Source organism: Plectrocnemia conspersa, unplaced genomic scaffold, assembly GCF_051122295.1.
Source record: "Plectrocnemia conspersa isolate PC_06_02 unplaced genomic scaffold, ASM5112229v1 ptg000002l, whole genome shotgun sequence".
Taxonomy (NCBI): domain Eukaryota; kingdom Metazoa; phylum Arthropoda; class Insecta; order Trichoptera; family Polycentropodidae; genus Plectrocnemia; species Plectrocnemia conspersa.
The window spans coordinates 15,136,927-15,158,145 of NW_028277166.1; the positions used below are offsets into that span (position 1 = coordinate 15,136,927).

The following is a 21,219-nucleotide window of genomic DNA, read 5'->3' on the forward strand; positions in this document are numbered from 1 at the left end:
GAAAACTTAGATTTTTTAAAGATACGGGTTGTATCCGTATTTGTAACTTAGTGTATTTTTACTAAGAGCGTTGAACTACAATTCATTGCTATTTTAACGCAGCCATTATATAAAGAAGAACTTTTAAAAGTTGCTAAGGCCGGTGTCAAGTGTCTTAGAGAGTCGCGATTGCGTTCTTTATGTATTTATTCTTGCTCGTCGCGGCCAATATGTCAGCGCTTGAGAATAACCCTCCTGCAGCCAAATACACTGATGCTTTCTGCGACAGCTATGAGGAGCTACAGAAAATTTTTTAGGTGTGTTCCATATTGGTTTATAAATATTTATTAATATAATTATTCTTTGTGTAATGACCATTAAACCTGTCAATTATTAAAAAATAATATAAAAATAAGCGATTACTGATTTAGTATTTATGGTAAGTTTATTTAAACATGTCAAAAACCCACACATGAATGTAGTACCTACTATTTTAATTAATTTACCTTAATTTAGGTCATGATTTAATTATAGATTTGTATTATTATACACACAATCGAATTTATTTAATTTTATAATACTCCAATGTTGAAAGCTTGCTAAAACAATAATATATTTATCGTAATTTCTAACCAAACCATTTCCAAATTTAGATTTTAATTAATCAAATTGTTCGTTTACAATCCGAAAAAAGGCTCTTGTTGTTTTATATTATATTTAAGCACAGCTTACGATAAATTATAAAACTTAACAAAATAAGATACATTTGAATCGTTAAAACAGACTGTATGTATACAAAGTGGAAAATGAGTCACTCACCTAGCTCCAGCTACCAATCAGCCAAAATTGTTATCTGTAACAATAAATTCACTAATTTAATACAACTCACATAAAAGAAAAGGCGGTCTTTTGTCGTCAAAGATGATCTTGGATTATATAGTACGAAATGTATTTGAGTCGCGACGAGAGCTTCGTCTATCTTTCAATTTATTACATTTATACGCCTTGAAACACGATACTTATTCGCTAATAGGTATGAGATAGACTTAATATACAGGAGGAGCGTACATATATTTGAATTCCCATATAGTGTTAAACTAACAGACATATGTTCTATATTTCATGGTATAAAAGAGGGATATCCAACATCTTGGTTCCGCTTAAAAAAATTTTAAGGGCTGCATATAGATTTTTTTTCTATACTTTAACTCTTATTGGCAATAAGTCGATTACAACTTTACTTTTATTGTGAATATAAAGTTGATTTTTCATATATTAGTGCATCAATATCTGATAAAATAATTAAAGTAGCGATGTAAAGAGTATTTTAAAAATTCTTGTTTAAAAGTTTACTATTAATTTTATTTTTTGTATGCTACATACAGGAAAAAATAAACGAGCTCTCCAAAAGAGATGTAATAAACAGAGTGCAGGATAATTTTTATTATAAAGTTATAAACTTATTTACGTCTTATAAAAACACCTAAAATTACTAAAATTCAAAGTTTTGTGATTATATAGCAATTAAAACCGCATATATAAGTATGTTATGGTTCCTATTCTCAAATAGTCACAATTTTGGTTTAATTTCAAATGTCGGCGCTGTTCAGTTCATTAACTGATTTTCAATTTGGAGATGTATGTTCAGTCGTGAAATCCACAATAAATGTTAAATAAGATATTTTTAAATTCAAGTGCAGATTTTTATTTCAAGTTTATGACTAAATCACTATATTGATCTGTGAAAAAACCTGCCCATTAGTGATACTATGGAAATCAGTAAAATTATTTAAGGACGGAATAGCGTAGTCCAAGTAACTCCGAGGTTGCGGGTTCAAGTCCCGGCAGTGGCAGTCGAAATTTTATCTATAAAAAGTGTGTTATTATTAAAAAAATCAGCTACAGCTACAGTCACATCAATTAGATATTATAAATTATATTACACATAATTCTTAATAACTATTAATATATATGTTATCCATCCGTGATAATACTTGCAGATATTTGCTATATCTTACTGAATTATTTAGTTGGTACATATTTACCCCGTTGTAACGCATTGGACTTACTCCTGTCACAACAAAAGATTTATTAAAAAGCAAAATAAAAAAATAAAGTGAAATTAAATTCGATCCTTAAAATGAGTTTAAATATATTAATTTATATGTAACATTGGTGCTTTTACTCAAAGCTATTGAATTAGATCTATATTTTTTAAACATATTATTTTTGCTACGCTTTCAAATCATAGTTTAATAAATTTATCCTCAATTAAATATTTTTTTTTGCTTAGAAATTAAATTTAAATTTTATTAGAAATAAAAATTCGCCTTTACTAATAAATAAGAAGTCATTTTACGCAATAGTTGTTATTAAAATATATTATGTTATTGCTAAAAAAATGCTTTTTCAGCCTTTTTTTGTATTTATAAAAAGCTCTTTTTTTAAATTTGGCCCTATCGATTAAACTGTTTTACTTAAAGATAATGTAGAAGTAATGATAATAACTGTGAGATCAAAGATCATCGCTGTTTGGATAAAATATAGTTTTATATTATATTATTTACATACATAATAGCAATTTAAATCACGTTTCTAGTACAATATTATTATCGGTATAAAATATTATGATCAGATGGTATATTATACAGATTAATTAATATCTATGCTCAGGTTTCGCAGACAATAAAGTATACGTTCTATCAATTTGTTACGAGCTTTGGATATTACAGACGATTTAAATTGAAGTAGGACCTCTAGACGTCCCTTTAAATTAGCGAATATATTTTTAGTATTATTTCTATACTACAGCTGATTCGTTGTCAAACAGGCATTTTAATCTTTCATCTTTATAGCAAAATACATATATATATATATATATGGTTCTAAAGAAGGGTGTTTTATTTAGCATTTTTTTGGTTTTATAGACTTTATCGTGAAGAATAATCTTATCTTCGTAGTCGCATCTGTTCAATATCACCGTTGTGTTTCCCTTGTCAGCTGGCAGTACGATGATGTTATATTTTTTTAATTCTAACGATATCAGTTTTTTGCTTTGCTGATTTTGGGACTTGGTTTCGCTTTACGAAGGATTTTGCAGCTGTCTTGCTTAATTTACTCGTTGTTCTCTGGCTTTGGGCGTTTTATGCCTGCTTTCACGTTGCTGATAATTTCTTCACATGGGATACGTGTCGAAATAATAGCAAAATATAGGCCATTTTGTCAAAACCCTCACTTTGCTGTCATCTATGTGACAGTCGCTATAATAAAATACACATTTGTTGTGAATTCCTTACTACCGATTGCACACACGTTTGTCTTTAATTGCTTCGTAAATCGTAACTATACTTCGTTTCTTTTAACAGATTTACTTTGAGGCTTATCTCGTATTTCACAACGGTATTTCATTGGTCCGATTGCGCTATTTCAATAAAGTATTATTTCTAATCCTTCTGATTTTGTTTAAAATATAAAGAAGAGTAATGATGAATAAATCGAACATATATGCGCATTTTGTACTTTAGAAAAGTTAATGGGGCGTACACTAAAAGTTGATCTTTTTTAATTATGAATAATGAGAAAATAAATAAACCTCAAAGTGACTCTGTTAAAATAAACGAATTATAAGTGATTTAATTTGTGATATAAATGATCATTTTTGTATTGCTGAATTTTATATATAATATGCGTGTATGTATGTATATACATTTTTTTATTTTTATATGTGTGTATGCTGTTTTTCAATTTATATAATATGTGTATTTGTACGAATATATATTTAATTTTAAAATTAACTAACGTTATGTTACACATGGGTAAGGTAACAAAACCGTATGCCATAGTGTATAAAACGAGTGTAGATATATAAAATATAATTAGAGGTAAAATGCGATCATATTATGCGGGTGGCTGTCGTGGCAGCTTTTACTACGTATTTAGGTTTATGTGAAAAAGTTGAAAGTAAAAAATATGCATATATTTTTAAAGCTTTTCAAAAACTTTTAGGTACTTTAATACGTTATAAATTTCGTTACGTATTTTCCTTTGAATGATGAAGTTATATAGGGATTACGTTTGGCAATTCTTCCGTGGACGAACAAAAAGTTAAACAAGTTCTACGAAAATATATTGTTACAAAAAATATATCTAAACATATGTATATTATTATATTTTTTAATATTTTTTATTATATATCGTAATCGAACTTTTGCAATTTGTTGTTAAAATTTAGCAGAATTTCTATAAAATAATACATACTTCAGGGATACTATGTTTATCTTTTTATCGCTCGTTTCGAACAAAATTAGGGAACTCGGCAAAGGAAAAGTGCTGGCAAACGAAAATATGACAGGTAAGATTATATTGTGACAGTGCAGGTGGAACAGCTCCGACCCAGGGGGCCCTTTCCGTCGGTCGGATTTTAACATTGGGTCCAATTTAATTACACGGGGGCCCTCTTTAGCTCCATAAGAGTGCAAAACGGCAAACAGAGAAAAATAAAAGAGAATTGGGTCTAATTAGGCAGGGGCAAGTCAAAACGAGGGTCTTATCTTACGGCAATATCCATTCCGTTTCGAGGATCTTGACTCGCACCCCAAAACGGCGCAAAGTGTCGAATTTATTTTCGTGTCCGATCTAATTTTAGAGTACAAAAAAAAAATTTTAATGCGTGAATATTATGGAGATTTTTCTGTCAAGTGCACAAATTAAATTATGCGGTATAAAATAGAAAAGATATGGATTTTAATTGAAAGTAATACATATATTTATTATGTAGTTGCTATCATTAAAATTAACTTGAAACAGGCGTCAATTTGAGGTTGTTTTTCACTTATCTTTTCTTTATACGAACATAATTTATTTCACATCATCATCTTTCTGCAAGCTTTGCTCTAGATTTCTATACATGTCAGTAGTTCGATATGTATATATATATATACACATACCGAATACACCACAATGCCAAATTACACAGCCTGGCGTGCATTCACGTCACACATTGCTAAATGTCAATTTAATATTCACCCGTTCGTTATCTCTAAAGCTTTTTTTACTGTGGCAAACGACTCTCGGTGTGTGTACCGGTAGGTCCAAAAGTAACTAGCATGTTTGTAAGCGTATCATTTAAATATAAACAGAAAAATATATATTTTCTAGTATTTATTGCGAGGAATATACAGCCTCTTAGAATTTATTTTATTAGTTATGAATTATTAAAAAATATAAATAAAATCCACAAATTTGGTAGTAAAATTAAACTTCGGCAAAATTCAATTTTAGTGAACATCGTTTTTCAATTTTAAAAATTGATTAAAATTTGAAATTTTTAAGATAGTGCTTCTGGTAATTTTTCTGAATTGGTTATAAAGTAATTTTAAAGTGAATTATTTTGCCTCGTATTAATTGTGTAATAATAGTGATTAAATTTATTTTGCAAAAAAGCTTAATTTTATTTACAATTAATGGATTGTTTCTAATTATGTTATTAGAGGTCCCTTGATACATTTTTAAAGATCCTATTTGTATCACATTCTTTTGGCTAAAGTAGCAAAGCTTGCGTCGGGATAGTCAATTAAATACTTTTGTAAAAAACAATAAATCCTTCCACATTCACTAACCTCTTTTGCCTTTCGAAGACGGTGACAAAATCCCTCGATTTTAAAATTCAGATCGATGTAGTCTAAACCAACACTCAAAAAGCATTGTAACTACTTCTTTGAAAGTTAAGCAACTTCTATTTTTCCAACGGTCTTATCGCTACGATGCATATTTTGGTCAATCTGAAGCACTACAATGATCCAATCTGGGTCCTCTGCTCTTTTGGTATTAATTGTTTGCAATTGTTCTTGATCATAAATGCTGATCTATGCAATATTGCGTAACTGTTATTGTCATTTTACACGCGGGGAAAAATATTTTGTAATGCCTATTATTGTTGAAACGGCATCATTGTATTAAATATCAATTAAATAAATTATCTGTAATTCAGAAAATTTCCTCGCCAGTACTTCTCTCTAAAAGTCTATTGCAAAATATTTATTTTTTTATTGATTTGAAGTGCAAATTCGAAGTTGTTTCATTGATTTGAAGTGCAAATTTATTAGACATTTGTTATTTTGTAATCAGTGCTCTCAAAATATCATTTTTGCGATCGACTAGTTGACCGCGAAGCTACTTGCGGTCGCCCGCATTTTAATATGTCACATAAAATCTCGTGCTAAAACATATGTCTAAGAATCTAAATATTATTAAATTATAAAAATACCGCCACATAAACAAGAATATAATTTATTATTTCGATTATATATATGATTTCGCCACTGGTTGACCACCATAATTAGTTTTAGTAGCAAGTAATGATTGTGGCAAGACCCGGATTTTTGGTCTCGAGTACCAAGCCTTAAAAAATACAATTAAATCGACTTTTTAACTATAAATTTTTGCATAATTGAAAGTAAAAATCGAAGACTGTGTTGGTAATGGAAATTATTTTAGAAGTTGGTCCTAACATTTAAATAATAAATTTAATTTAATAAAACGACTTTTTTATAATTAAAGTATGTCGGAATTATTTACTAAAATAGTTATTGAAAATGTCTTGATGTAAACTTATTTTTGTCATCATCGAAATATTAATTGCTTTTATTGTTTTCACAAAGCAGTCATGGAATACCTTCAAAGATGGCAATTTTGGTTAATATAATATGTAATTGCATCGGATTTGTGTAAATAGTACCTATTGTTGAGATTTTGAAGGGCAATATTAAAAAATAGGCATGCAAGATCATCGCATTGTCGTATAAAAATCAAACGAAGGTTATTTTTGTAAGCAGATTTAGACAAGGTTGACGTGTTTGCATAGAATTGCAGTTAAAATTGTATTGCTTAATATGGTTTTCCTCTATACACGCTGTCGTAAGCTGCTTTGATAGTGTCCAAGTTGAACTCATATACTTTTTCGAAGTTTATTTGATCCACTATGAAGCGCTCCCTCACAGATCCACATTGATAGTCTCATACAATGTAGTATATGCTATGCAGCACGTATGCTATGTTTATCAGAGTAAATAGTTTTCAAACAGCAAAGGATCGCTCTTCCTATGTATGGGGCATATCACTCCCTTGTTCAACTACTAGCTTAGTAGAGTAACAAATGTCGGTCTGCTTTAATAAACTTAAATAAAATTAAGATCCAATTTATTTTTAAATATTCATGCAAGTAGTTTTTGTAAATTTTCATAATCAATAAACTGAGAGAGGCAAATTAAATTTGGTCAACCTGAGTCATTTAAAATATAGATGCGGTTATTTGTACTTATTGTAGGAACGAATTATTGTCTATTTGCATCTATATACATTCAGTATAAGATTTGTCCATCACGTTGGTTGTGTTGGGTGTAATACACAAATACACTAATTTATACAAACTCGCTTATTCATTAGTAAATTAGCAGTGTGGCAAGTCTAAAAAATTAGATTTTTTAATCAAGATGTATTTTAAGAGGTTTGAATTGTGCCGTTCTAAAATGGCTATAAAACTCTTTGACAGATGCGAAAATCCAAAACTATAATTAGTTTTAGAACTATCATTAGATTATATATATTTGAGTTTAAACTGAAAATAGACGTTTCGCAACTGTTAAAGTGAAGTTATATTTTAATCAAACAATTTATTTATAATTCCACTGGTCAATATCAGTAAAACTGTATTTTTCCTGTAGATGTACGCTTGGAACATTTTGGCCTTTACAGTTGATATGTCACTTTACAACTAATTTTTAAAACAGAATTTTATAGTGGCGTACAAAATTTAACGAGTTGTGTTAATAATTATCACTTTAAAACCACTACCTACGCATTTATACTAAATGCAATTGACTTCATTAAAATATTATTTTCATCAAGATAGTTTGAATGGAATATTTACTAGTTTTTATGTATTTTTTCGTCTTTAATGAAAGGTTTATAAATTTATCTTTGATTAAATTATTTTTCTTTGCAACCATAATTGTTTCAATTTGGAACATATCGAGTTGCTTGTGATTAATATAAAATCTTCATTGGAATATCTTTAGTGCTACTAAACTTAACTATTATAACCTCATATTTGTTAACTTTATTGACGAATAAAGTTATATGAGTAATAAATTTCAATATAGAAAATATCTATTAAAGGGGCAATCTTAAAATATGTTCTCGTTGGTTGCCGAAAAAGAGAGCAGGCTCTAGACAACTGTGCCATTTGAATCAATAAACTGATTCTAAGAATCACTGTCTTATTAAAACATATTTCATGTACTATCTTCACATTTTTAATATTATTATATATTAAGAAAATCTATATTATACTAAGGATGAATTCTTTAGGCCAATCTACACACACACAAACGATCGTCTCTTTTGTCATCATCTATCGGCGTAATACGCACATTATCCTCAGGCATATGACTGATTCTATTCACATAGACTGAGAAGAGACGAAGCCGAGTGATAAATGGTGGAAGAGTGACAGACACTCCGCGGAAAACTCTAACCACCCTCGGAGGTTTTCACTTTTCGCGAAAATCGCTTATTGGTTTTGCCCCCGTCGCTCTTGTGGAATACGAAATTAAATCACGGAGAAACGATGACACAATAGGGATGCAATATTAACAAAAGTGTATACACAAAGGACTGCGTGTAGGTGGGCGAGCCGTCACCTCACCCCACCCGACACGTGCGTGCGCCCATGTATGGGTGTTCAAAATTTTACGTCGGCGCAAGATATCTCGTTACGATTTATATTCCCTTGTTGACAAACGGAGATTGCGATTTGTATTTTTCGACACATTTGTAATTCAATTTTATTGTAACGTACTGTTTGCATGCTTATGAATTATTTTAGAGAATATCATTTTTTTTGCTTCTGAAAATTTCAATATTATTTTTGTATTTTAATTATACATTATATTTTCCACGTAAAAAATTGCAATTTATAAGTCTAACTATTAGTATGATTTTAATAAATTATATTGATCTTTCGAGACGGTTTTAAAAAAATTCAAATGAAGATTTTTATGAACAAATTGAACGCACCCTCAATATGTGTTCACGCCTTACAACAGTTAAGAAAACAGTTAAGCTGACTACTTTGCGGATCGGAAACCAAGGAGTTTAAAGAACAATGGTAATAGACGTAGGGTCAAACGAATTGTCTCTGTTGCGCGTCTTATCATAAAAAGGGTTGTTTTTATCATCAGTAATAATACGTGATTAGCTGGAAGGATTGTTTTCCGTGCAATATGTCCTTCGTTAACGCTGGTCTTTTGTGGTATACATATCTCTTTTTTTTATAGAATGTGTGAGGTCTTATTTTTCGTAACGGTAATGGCACTTTTATAGTGTGTGATAATTTTTTTCCGTTATTTAAGTGATCTATTATTTTTTTATTGTAAACTAGTGTTTCCCAACCGAGGTTTCGTGCGCGAAAAATAATAAATTGTATGATATCTGAATGTTATTTTTAAAATTTAAATACGGATCTATCAGATATATTTCAGCATTTTAATTAGTTGGACAAAAGCACGCAAACACGTAAAGATATTAATTAGCTAAGTTTGATTGATAAACATTTTTATTTAAGCTCAAAATCTCCATGTGAAAAAACCGTTTAGTGAATTAAAATTTTAATTTGCCAACATATGAAAAAGCCATTCCTGTTTTTATTAGATCATTTATCAGTTGTAGAATACCATATTAGGAAGTATCGACAACTTAAACTGGCTTAGAAATCCATTTATTGAAATGCCTTTCGTCACCGGATATTTTAATATCAAGGAAGAAGAAGATCTAACAAATATGTATGACCGCATTTTGTAGTTAAAATTTGATAAATTTTCTACAATAGATTCAACAGTGAATATAATAAAATATCTATACATGTATTTTTACAATTTTCAACCACATATGTTCATATTTTGTACGTATATATTTATTAAATATCTCATGAGTAGATTTGTATCTATATATATCAAAATTGCTTTGAAATAGTTTTTAATGATTACTCGAAATCAAGTCGGCTTTTGGTTTCCTTACTCACAAAAAGGTTTTAAAACACTGACCTAGATGGTTTAAACACCCACAGTTTATATTTTAATTCAAATTAAACGATATATTTTTAAATTAAAATAAATATTTGTAACTGTAATTAAATGCATATATATTTATTATATTAATGCATATATACTTGAATCCGTTAATAAACAACTTATATAAAAACTACTAGTTAAATTCTAACGGCAATATGAACAAATAATTATTAAATAAATAATATAAGGGGAAAAAATAATGTTTTTTTTTCTCTTTTTATTTTTCTTTTTCTTTCCCTGATAAAAAAAAGTGAGGGAAGGAAGGAAGAAATCGATAACCAGGTAAATGGCTTTATGCCAAGGAACTGGGAAATAAAATATTAGTCACTGTATATATGATATTATAGTTATATGTACAGGGAAAGGGCTAGTCACTTATATGTTTAAAATTTTTAGTTATATAATATTTTATATACAAATATAATAACTTTTAAGTAAAACCCTCACTGTTATTTTTACAAATATGTAATCTTTTAACGTCACTCGTAATTCATATAACATGAATTACGAGTGACGTTATCAGTTCGATTTCTCAAGCCTTATTTACAAACACTTGTTATCTAAAATTATCTCATTAAAAAATCTCTTAAACTTTGAAGTTCCATTTGAACCAAATAATAAACATCACTTAGTATCCGCCATAGTGTAATACGAATGATTTTAAGCTTTAAATTATAATGGTAATTGTATGTCCCTGTTTTTGCAAAAACGATTTGCTGTATATATTAAAAACATTTTTTACTTCATGGAAAATTCTTAAAAAAATATTTTTAAACCCCAAACCAATGTTAATATCGCTGTTTTTAAATAATTACTTATTTGATGTAAATGACAAATACTCTTGGGGAAAAAAGGGAGTGTTATTGTTTAAATAAATATTATACATATATGTTTTAAGCTTAAACTGAATGAATATTATATTTCACCATATATTAGTAAATTTAATATTAAAAATTTACTCCAAAGTTTGTCTTTTAAATCCTGTTTAAGTTATATGTATTAACAAAACTATTTTAAGAGAAAGCTTTCTATAAAATATGTGTTATATAGAACATTTTTTTTCAACATTTCAAAAATTTTAGTGGATGAAATTTTTATTTATTTTTACAAAATATATGGTGGGATTATTTGCTCGAGAGATGGATCAGCCAATATATGTGACGTCTAGATAAAGGTCAGCTAGCCCTATTCACGCAGCAAAAATAAAACCAAATAAAATTGCGATTTTCCGATTCAAACTTAACATCATATTCATTCGATAAGATAGATGTTTTTTTAGAACGTATAGTATATATTGAAAAATCACAGTACTTAAGAGCTTACATTAAAAAAATACACTGTTACATATAATATAATATAATAATCCAATGTTGACACTTATTAGTATGACACAAGAATAATATTTAAAATAGTTATGTTAATTTATAAAAATATATTCAACTTGCTAACTATGCTCTGCGTGGTGTAATGTGTAGAACACACTAGCAATTAATCATGTCGTTCCTCAGGTGAGTAGAAGATTCATGTCCAAACGGCTAAAACTCAATACGTCTTGCGTTGACAGCACATTTGCGCTCAAGGGATCATCGCATCCCGAAAGTGTCACGGTTAGGGCTCACGATATTAAGTCGGATAGTGAGCGAAGGGCAATAATAAAGAGAAACGGGTAATACCAAAAGAATGTTTGTCTAGCCCGCAAATACAGAATGAATTTGAGCATTTACAATTTACGTATTAAACGAATTATATTGTATCAGTATAGGTTAATACATCGTGTATATGTAAATTGTGGATCTTTTATGAAGGCTTGAAACAAGACTAATATTCCCCAAAAATATACCGCCGATATTTAGGACGGTTTGCTTAAAGAACTATTGAATAATGCATGTTCGATTCTCGTTTCGAATACAGATGTTCCGAAAATACCATTTAAATGATTGAATCGCTTCGTGATCATTTTTGATGGGGGTTAAATCTATTTTCGATAAAAACATCGAGACAATGTTATAATATCAAACAGTCAGTGTGTTCATTTAGAAACAATATGAATTCATATTTTAATAAGATGTGTTGTCACTTTTCCAAAAATAGTTTTTATAGCAGTAATAATTTACTTTTGTACTGCTAATTAAGTGTATATGGTTATGTTAAACGGTATGGATTTTATTATACTAAAATTAAATACTGGCTATATAAAAAAATATTTACCCTTTAATTAATATAAATTTATCTATAATAATACCCAATTTTACGGTAACTCAATTTGGCAAAATATTAAACGACGATTTTGATACATGATGAAATATATATATTATATATACATATACACCAATACCTCGCTTTACGGCCTAGATACGTTCCACGAAACTTGGCCGCAAAGCGAAAAGCCGTATAACGAATCAATTATTCTAATACAAATTCAATGGGATCGGTTCCAAATTTGTTAAATATGTAACATGGTTTATCATTTAAAATGCATTTTATCTTTTTATTTCTTTTAAATCAAAAATACATACATAACAAGTACATACATTTGTACATGAAATAATAACAGACTCCAAAAACCAACAATAATCCATAAACAAAAATTAAACAACTTCATGTTACATAAAATATGTGTATGAATACATACATATTTTTAAAAAAATAGCTTTAATCTGAAGACGATGAAGAAATGGTGATCTGCAGATCACTGTCGTCATCATTTTTCGCTGGTAAGGATGGGCCTGGCTAAAAAACTTGTCCAGCGTTGTTTGTCTTGCCTTTTTGTCTATTTCGTTCTTCAGTGATTAATAACAGCTAATGGCTGAGTTAATTCCTCGAGAAACTTTAGCTTTACGTTTGATATCAGGATCGTTTTCAAGGAAGATGTTTATTCCTTGTTCGAAATAGGAAAAAAGCTTTTGACAATTTTTTTGATGTTAGCTGTTTGGATACAACAGGCTCTGTCTCTTCATCAAATGCCGGTTCTGCTTGCAACTGAATGAGTTCCTTATATGAAAGGGGTTCCCTACCAGCTTCAAGTAGATCAAGCACATCACGTTCGTTCAAACCTTCAAAGCCGAGATCATGTGCTAGATCCAAAATGTTTTGCCTAATTTCAGGAAGGCAATTAACTTCTGCATCAGTACTTTTGCACATTCTTACCATATTTTTTTCCAAACACGGTTCATTGTTGTTAATTTTAATTCCTTCCATGATTCACTGATGCTGTCAACAGCATCCTTGATGTTATAGTTTTTCCAAAATGTTTTAATTGAAGATTTACCATCGGTTTCCCTTATAAGTTGTCGCCTTAAAAGTGGCTATTGCACCCTGATCCATTGGTTGGATCAGAGCTGTTGTATTTTTCGGAAGGTACTCAATCATGACATCTTCAGATAGCTCGGATAAATTAGTAGGATGCCCTGGTGCATTATCCAAAATTAGCAAAGCCTTGTTGCTTAAGTTATTGTCTCGCAAATATTTTTTCACTTCTGTGCAAAAGTGATTTTTGAACCAATCCTCTAAAGTAGCTTTAGTCATCCAAGCTTTCTTGTTGGATCTCCATATGACGGGTAATTGATTTTTATTTAGTCCATTAAGAGGCCTTGGATTTTCGGACAAATATATTAAAAGTGGTTTTAGCTTAAAATCACCCCCGGCATTTGCACCAAGTAGCAAAGTTAATCGTTCTTTAGACACCTTATAACCAGGCGCAGATTTTTCGGTTTTTGAAATGTACGTGCAATCAGGCATTCGCTTCCAATAAAGCCCTGTTTCGTCTACGTTAAACACTTGTTCAGGTTTATGACCACCTTTTTCAATAATTCCCTTTAAAATGTTGGGATGTTGGGCGCTAGCTACTTCCCCTTTCATTTTAAAATTATGCAAATTAAATCTATTTTTAAATTTTTTAAAAAATCGACATCGAAAAAAAGTTTTTTTGCCGTTATAGCGAAACATTTTAGGCCGTAAATCAAAAACGTGCCTTAATTGGAGAGGGCCGTTATAGCGAAATGCCGTATAAAGAGCGGCCGTATAGCGAGGTATGGGTGTATAAGATTATTTAACAACAGCAATATACATGTTTGCTGAAAGGATGAGTTTTTTTAATGTCATTATGTCTAAAAGGTGTTAGAAGTACCTTACATTATATAATGCACTGAATGAATGAGTGCCTGCGTTAATGCATTTTAATAAAGCATGCTTCAAAGCTAATTATCCAAATGCATAGCGTGTAGCTAAGCACTCAAGAAAAGAGCTTTCTATTATGCATACCTACAATAAATATTTTCATAATGAAAAAAACAAGTAGCAAAAAGGAGTATATTGCACTTAAATTAAAAGCATCCAGAGATAGCTGGCTGCCGTCAGTGTGTATTAATTACGAATTCAAGAGCAGAGGCAAGGCGGTGCCGCGGTTTTCATTGCAGAATCGGCAAAAACGAGTAATAAGCTTTCCGGAGTTTCCTGTTTTCCCTTTAAATGAAAACGCATTAGATCGGCCCCGCGGGATGCGAGTTATTGTCTGAGCGCAGATATTCCGCAGAAATTTCCTTTTTGCAGAATCCGTACCGTCTGTAGAACATCCACGACTGCGAATATTGCCGTCGAAATATAATAGAACAAGGCAAGCTATGTGGCTCGGCCTTGTGTGCACTCATTCCTTGAAAACTATTCTGCAGTCTCATATTAAACGACGGAAACATAGTCAAAAGTTATTGTTCATTTTAGAATTTTATTATATCAAGTTTGTCTTTATATTATGGTATAAGCGAATAACTGGTTTCAGTTTTAAACACGTACTCCATTGTATTATTTTTGTATTTGTTTGTACAACAAAGCAGATCTTATTACATTCATAGCTTGTAAGTAAGTAAACTATAAATATTTTTCTGGCGTTATTTGAATCTTGAGGTCTTAGCACTTAGATTTTTTTATGTGAGATTAATTTATAGAAATCTATATCATATGGCTTATGGTTTATGGGTTGACAGCCAAAAAGTTTAGATGAAAGAAAAGCTAGTAACATAAATATATAAATAATCACATACATACTAAATCTTTCGATACACAAAGACTGTCTAAATCATAAATTGTTTCTATGTATTGTAGAATTTCGCAGACTCGAGTCAGAATAATACATTACTATCAATTTGGTGGAACGTTATGCCTCTCTAGAATTTGACGATAAACCAGCACTACAATCGATTCTAACAATGTTACGTGTGAAATAAATATAAATAAACACATTAAACGATTTATGAGCTCAGTCCGCAAACTCAGCCATTAAATCGTTCAGAAAAATGAACTCGTTTTCAGGTGGAATAACACGTTTTTCTATTTGCTAACAAAGACAATTTAGAGCACGTTAATCGAAAGTCGTTATCGTTAAGCACACTCTTAAATGTTCTTGCATTCTAGCGATTCAGCAGCGTATAAATCTTATGCAGAGTTAACTTCTCTTTGTGCTAATAAATCTTCACGTAGAGTTTACACAAAATGTATGCAATAAAACTGAGAGCATAAAAAAAGTCAAAATTACATATCAAAATATCTTAATAAATTGTATACGTACAGTTAATTAAATAACATAGTGAGTATATTACATACATCGCAACTCCCTTATTTCAATTGCCCTCTATTCTGAAATTAGATCATCATGAATAGATAAATGCACCATAGCGAGACTGGCAAGTTTGTAACTGGCGTATCGGGCGTTATTCTATTAGTAAAGTAATTTATCATTCGGTAAATTTGAACGCGATGTTCCCCTCTCGTATTCTGAAAATAGAGCAACTTGTTTGTAAGGTGACCTTTCGTTTTAAAAAATGACCTTTCGTAACTTTGGACCTTTGAATGATGGCTTACCTCAACTAATTTATTTTTGCGTGAAATGTAATTTATATTAAGAAAAAGTATTTATTAAATAAAATTAAAGACACTGCTAAATATTTATTTATTTTTATATATTTACAAAAATATACAAGTGATGACATTTAGTATTTAGCTTAAACTATAATTTCGAAAAAATCATTAATTAAGAAACCAAAACGGGATAATGTTAAAAAATAATAGTATTTTTTAAATTAAATCCAGTAACTTGTAAAAAATTTTTTTTATTTAAAATATTACTCTTATTTTAGTTACCATGTAACAGGAACAGTTGTTTAGTACATTTACTAAATAACGTATTACTTAATAAATTTCAGGTTAAATTAAAATTTTATTTTCATGGAAAAGATTTTAATAATATAATGATCACATAAACTAGCTTAAAATTTAAAATTATCATTAGTATTTAGTTAGCAATATTTTGTTAAACAGTTTATCACATAACTTTTTAATTAAAATAAACAATAGCAATATCTTATGCTATAATTTATTTATTTTTTTAGTTATATACCTTTATCTTATAATAAATTAAGGAACACATTCTATATTTTAGTGTTATAATTAATTTAAAGAAAAAATATAGGCGTGTTTGTGATTAGAAATTTAATTAGGAATTGTGAGTTCAAATACCGCTATTAACCGCATTTAGTATAATAGATTATCTCTCAATTAGACTTCTACGAATTTGGAACAAGAGCCCTCAAATTATCCCATCGCTATTCTCCTGTGCATTCCTTATTGAAAGTAGGTTAAACAAATCATTATTTGCTGTTTTAAAGTATTGGAAAATATTCTATTTATTATTACAGTTTTATTATATTATTATAATATTAGAAATAACAGCTGTCTTTTTAACAAAATGGTTAATAATTCTAATGTTTAAACCGTCGTTACTAAAGCATGTTAAAGAGATATGTAATTAAATTTACGAGAATACTTTAATTATAGAATCAAATAAGCTATTAACAATTTAATATCTAGAATACATAATTTATTAAATTATTTTACATTATGAAATACTAAATTTCAGATGCTTAATAGTAGTGCTAAATAAAAAATAATTTAAAGTATATTTAAAGAACTGAATTTTTGAGATGTCTGAATGTTTTTGTATTTTTATATAAGCTCAAACTTATTTAATCAGAAATATACATATATTGTAGTATGATATGTTATAGATATGCACAGAGTAGCTAAGCAAAATAAGTCCATATAAAAATTATTTTTATGTTGCGCTGCCTTCCACATTATTGCCATACAAATGGCGAACGAAAAAGTCAGTAATCATGAATCTACAGCGCTCTCCATTGACTAATACATTCTGGCCAGCATCATTTTTGTAAAAATATGGACCAATGATTCCACCAGCCCATAAAGCAGTGACTTTTTGTGGATGTAACGGTGTCTCAATAATGGCTTGTGGATTTTCTTAGCTCCAAATATTGCAAATTTGCTTGTTGACATAGCTATTTAACCAAAAATGAGCCTCAACGTTGAACAAAATTTTGTGATGAAAATGAGGATCAAGAGTAATCTCGTTTTCGGCTCATTCACCGAAAGTACGATGCACACGATGGTCAAGTGGTTTCAATTCTTGCACGAGCTGAATCTTATGAGTTCGTAAACCAAGACCTTTTCGCAAGAAAGTGGATGGACACCGCCCCAATTGCTGTGCATGATGACGAATCGACTCATTCGGGTCCTTTTTAATACTACGCTCCACAGCAGAAACAACTTCTTCGGTGCGCACTGTACGACGTCTCTGCGGATGCGTATTATCAATTAAAGTATGCATGGTACGAAAACAATCCTTGTTTATTCAAATTACTTACTCGTTTATGTCGGCCGTAAAATGGAGGTGGCGTACAGTAAGTTTCGCTAACTGAACCACGATTTTCAAAATAAATTTGCACAATTTGTAAGCGTTGTTCTGGCGTAAGTCTATTCACGGTGATATGGCAAACCAAAATGAGAGCAAATCAGCTGTCAGCTATCAAATTGACTGTTACTGGAAAAGTGTTGACATTCTTAAAAGCAAACCTTTAAAATAAACACCTTTACATATATTGAAAGCAAAATAAAGTAACTCATTACGTCAATAAATACCTCCAACGGCTTAGATGTGTCACATTGCCATCATAACACATTTTCTAAATTAAAATAAATTAATGAATAACTATAAAAGTCTAGTCAAATTATATTCGTCGTTCTTGATAAATTTTCCAAGCGTAGCTCAGCAAATGCCAGAAATACGATACGTGGCGTGTATTTAGTGAAATTCAAATTTCAATTTATAGCACCCCGAGTTCATCGGTTAATATAATATGCATACAAAATACCCAGGTACTATTATATATATACGTATATACATAGGTAACGTTAAAATTAGATTTAGACAGGCGCCTATATCGTTTTACCGAAGCGCACTATACGCGGTTAACGCCATTTACATATTGACGACTGTCGGTAATTTACATTTAATCCGATAGTTATTTCTTTATCGAATGTTATGCTGTTCAGGCGTTGATATTCTAGGGAAATGTTAATGGCGGGATTCGATTGAGAAACCTGTGGCCTTTCAATTCAATGTTAACATGATTAAGTTGTATACAATATGGTGGATTGTAATAATTAAATATCGATTTACTTACTAATTTAATAATATATTTATATTATATTATATAAACGGGTTGCCTGTAACAACTTGTCACTAGAGAATTTAAATTAATATTTTTTTAAAGGTTACTTGGCTAAATTAAAGGCTTTGCCATAATAATGTATTATATCATAAAAAATAGTAAACTGATCGATACTACTAAGTGTTTATTTAAAGCTTATTATATTATTCGTCAATTAAACTAACAATATATTTTAAAGACTTTGAATGTGGTACGTACACAGTTCAAAGTTGTTGTTACTGAATTTAAATATCTTTGCGAGTACACTTACAATATATGTCTAAAACATAATAAATGTTTTACACAACCAATGTGCTTTTAATTATTGCAAATGGCGTATTCTTGTATAGAACCAATTAGCCTTTAAGAATTAAAAATAAGGAGCAACATCGCTAACTTAAAAAAAATCAATTGTATATTAGATGCAATTCAAAAAGAAATATACTGCCAAAAAGATGTATTTTTAACTACATATATCTACCCATATTTTCCAAATGTTTTGCACTTATCTATGTCTAAAAAAATTGTATATAAAAATGTAAATGAGCTTAGTTGATCACCCTTTAGAATATGAGTACACACAGCGCACACATCGTAAGCAGATTATTAATGAGCTCCCAAAACATAAATAAGGCGGACGAGCGTTGGAAATCACTTGCAGCATCCCGCTAATAGTTCTATTTTCTCCCTCTAGGTCTTTTTTTATCCAACAAAAAGGAACAAACAATAAAGGGCAAACATTCTAAATTATATTTCTCAATGTTGGCCAACCGCACTTCGCTTCCTTCCTCCTGTCCTTTTCTTTTCTTCGGTTCGGTCTCGGCGAGATTAAGTGCCAAGTAATATTGCCGTGGTCGTTGATTTCACAAATCACCTGGACTTGAAGAAAGAAGTCGAGGAAAAGAGAAACTGCCTCGAGCTTCTTTCTTGCTGGGGTAAAAATAAAATGAAGTGGATAAAACAACGCTATTTTCGTGCGGTTAACATTAACGACCGTGTCTTTGCTCTTTGAGGATGTAAACTTGTAGGAATAGAAATTAATGCAGAAGACGAATAATTACTAGTTTTAAAATATAAATTAGAATATATGATTTTTAATTATATTTTATAAATTAAAAAAAATTAGAGTACATCATAATTTGTCAATGATTTTAATATAAAAAAATTGGGAAGTAATGACAGCTTGTAGATTCCATTTGCTTTCATTTTCTACCATATTTCAACTGGTAAATTAACAGAAAAATGATTTAAGGATAATATACAATACAATAACAACTGATTTGAAGACTTATATTTTTGATTTATTATCTGTTAAATTTATTAAGATATATAATAAATATATTTCATATCTTGTATTTATTGAAAAAGAGATATGCATAGTATGTTTTATAATAAGAATATAAAACAATGCTTTTTTAAGTTGATATTGTCACAACAGTGCTACAAATATTATATAATCCCAAAATTAATGTCGTTTTTTTCAATACAACTCAAGGGTCACTTTTTATTTTGTACAATTGATTTAAAATATTATTTTCTTTTAAAGATCTACCATCTCCCGCCTCTCGGTTATTATTTGATTCCATTAGCAGTTATAGACTTAGATTTAGAATATTCCGCTACCCTCCTTTGCATAGTATCTTAATTTTTTAGTAATTTTTTTACCGATAAGAAAGTGTGACATAGATCATAATAAAAGGCAGTGTGTGTATATACTATACAATTTTGTTTTTGGTGTAGATAATATGAAATCAACATACCCCTAATTTAAACACGGTTTATCACTTTAAACTTTATCAATTTTCGCAAACTTCAGATCGAATCTATATATAGGAGTAAATAAAATAAATTTAGTCTCGAAGATACACATCAGTGACATTAAATGTAAATATGGAAGCTCTATAATTGTCAACTATACAGGAAAGAAAACAAACTATGTGATTTAATTTTACTGTTTGTTATTATTATTTTTATTTTATTAATTTATTTAGCTTAATAGCTAATCTTTACATCTAACAAATTTAGTAAACATATATAAAATATATAAAAAATACATAACAGAAAGAAAAAATATACAATAATAAAGACTTAATATTATAATATTTTATTTCTATATGTACGAAGGTGTTTTTTTATTCCATTTATAAAACCCGTTATATTTTTGCTGTTTCGGATTTCTCTTGGAAGACTATTATATAAATTAAAACCTCCGTACATAATTCCCCTAGCCGTACTCGTTTTCTTATACTTAATTATCTTTAAATTTTCTCTATTTCTAGTATTATATTTATGTACATCTTTATTTCTTATTAAATACTTATTAAAATAGTGTGGTAACATATTATTTTCTAACTTATATATAAATACTAAAACATTCATACTCAATATTTCTTGAACATTCAACCATTCTAATCTATCAATCATACTTTTACAATTAGTTAATCTATTTTTATTTAAGATTACTCTCATTGCCCTATTTTGTAATTTTTGCAACATTTGTTTGTCTAATTTATTCAACATATTTAATAGTGTTGCACAATAATTAAAATGGGGCAATA

The 21,219-nt window shown here is 29.5% G+C and overlaps 1 protein-coding gene across 4 annotated transcripts in view; it reads right to left on the reverse strand.

The window, feature by feature from the left end:
* LOC148237832 (uncharacterized) overlaps window positions 1–21,219 on the reverse strand; it is a 444,404-nt gene that overhangs the window by 125,626 nt on the left and 297,559 nt on the right. For 2 of the 4 annotated variants that reach the window (XM_088205820.1, XM_088205819.1), the window contains one exon: window positions 799–832. The exons of the other annotated variants lie outside the window; for them this stretch is intronic. The gene's annotated coding sequence lies outside the window, so the exon portion shown is untranslated. The remainder of the gene's footprint in view (window positions 1–798; window positions 833–21,219) is intronic. 4 annotated transcript variants of the gene reach the window in all.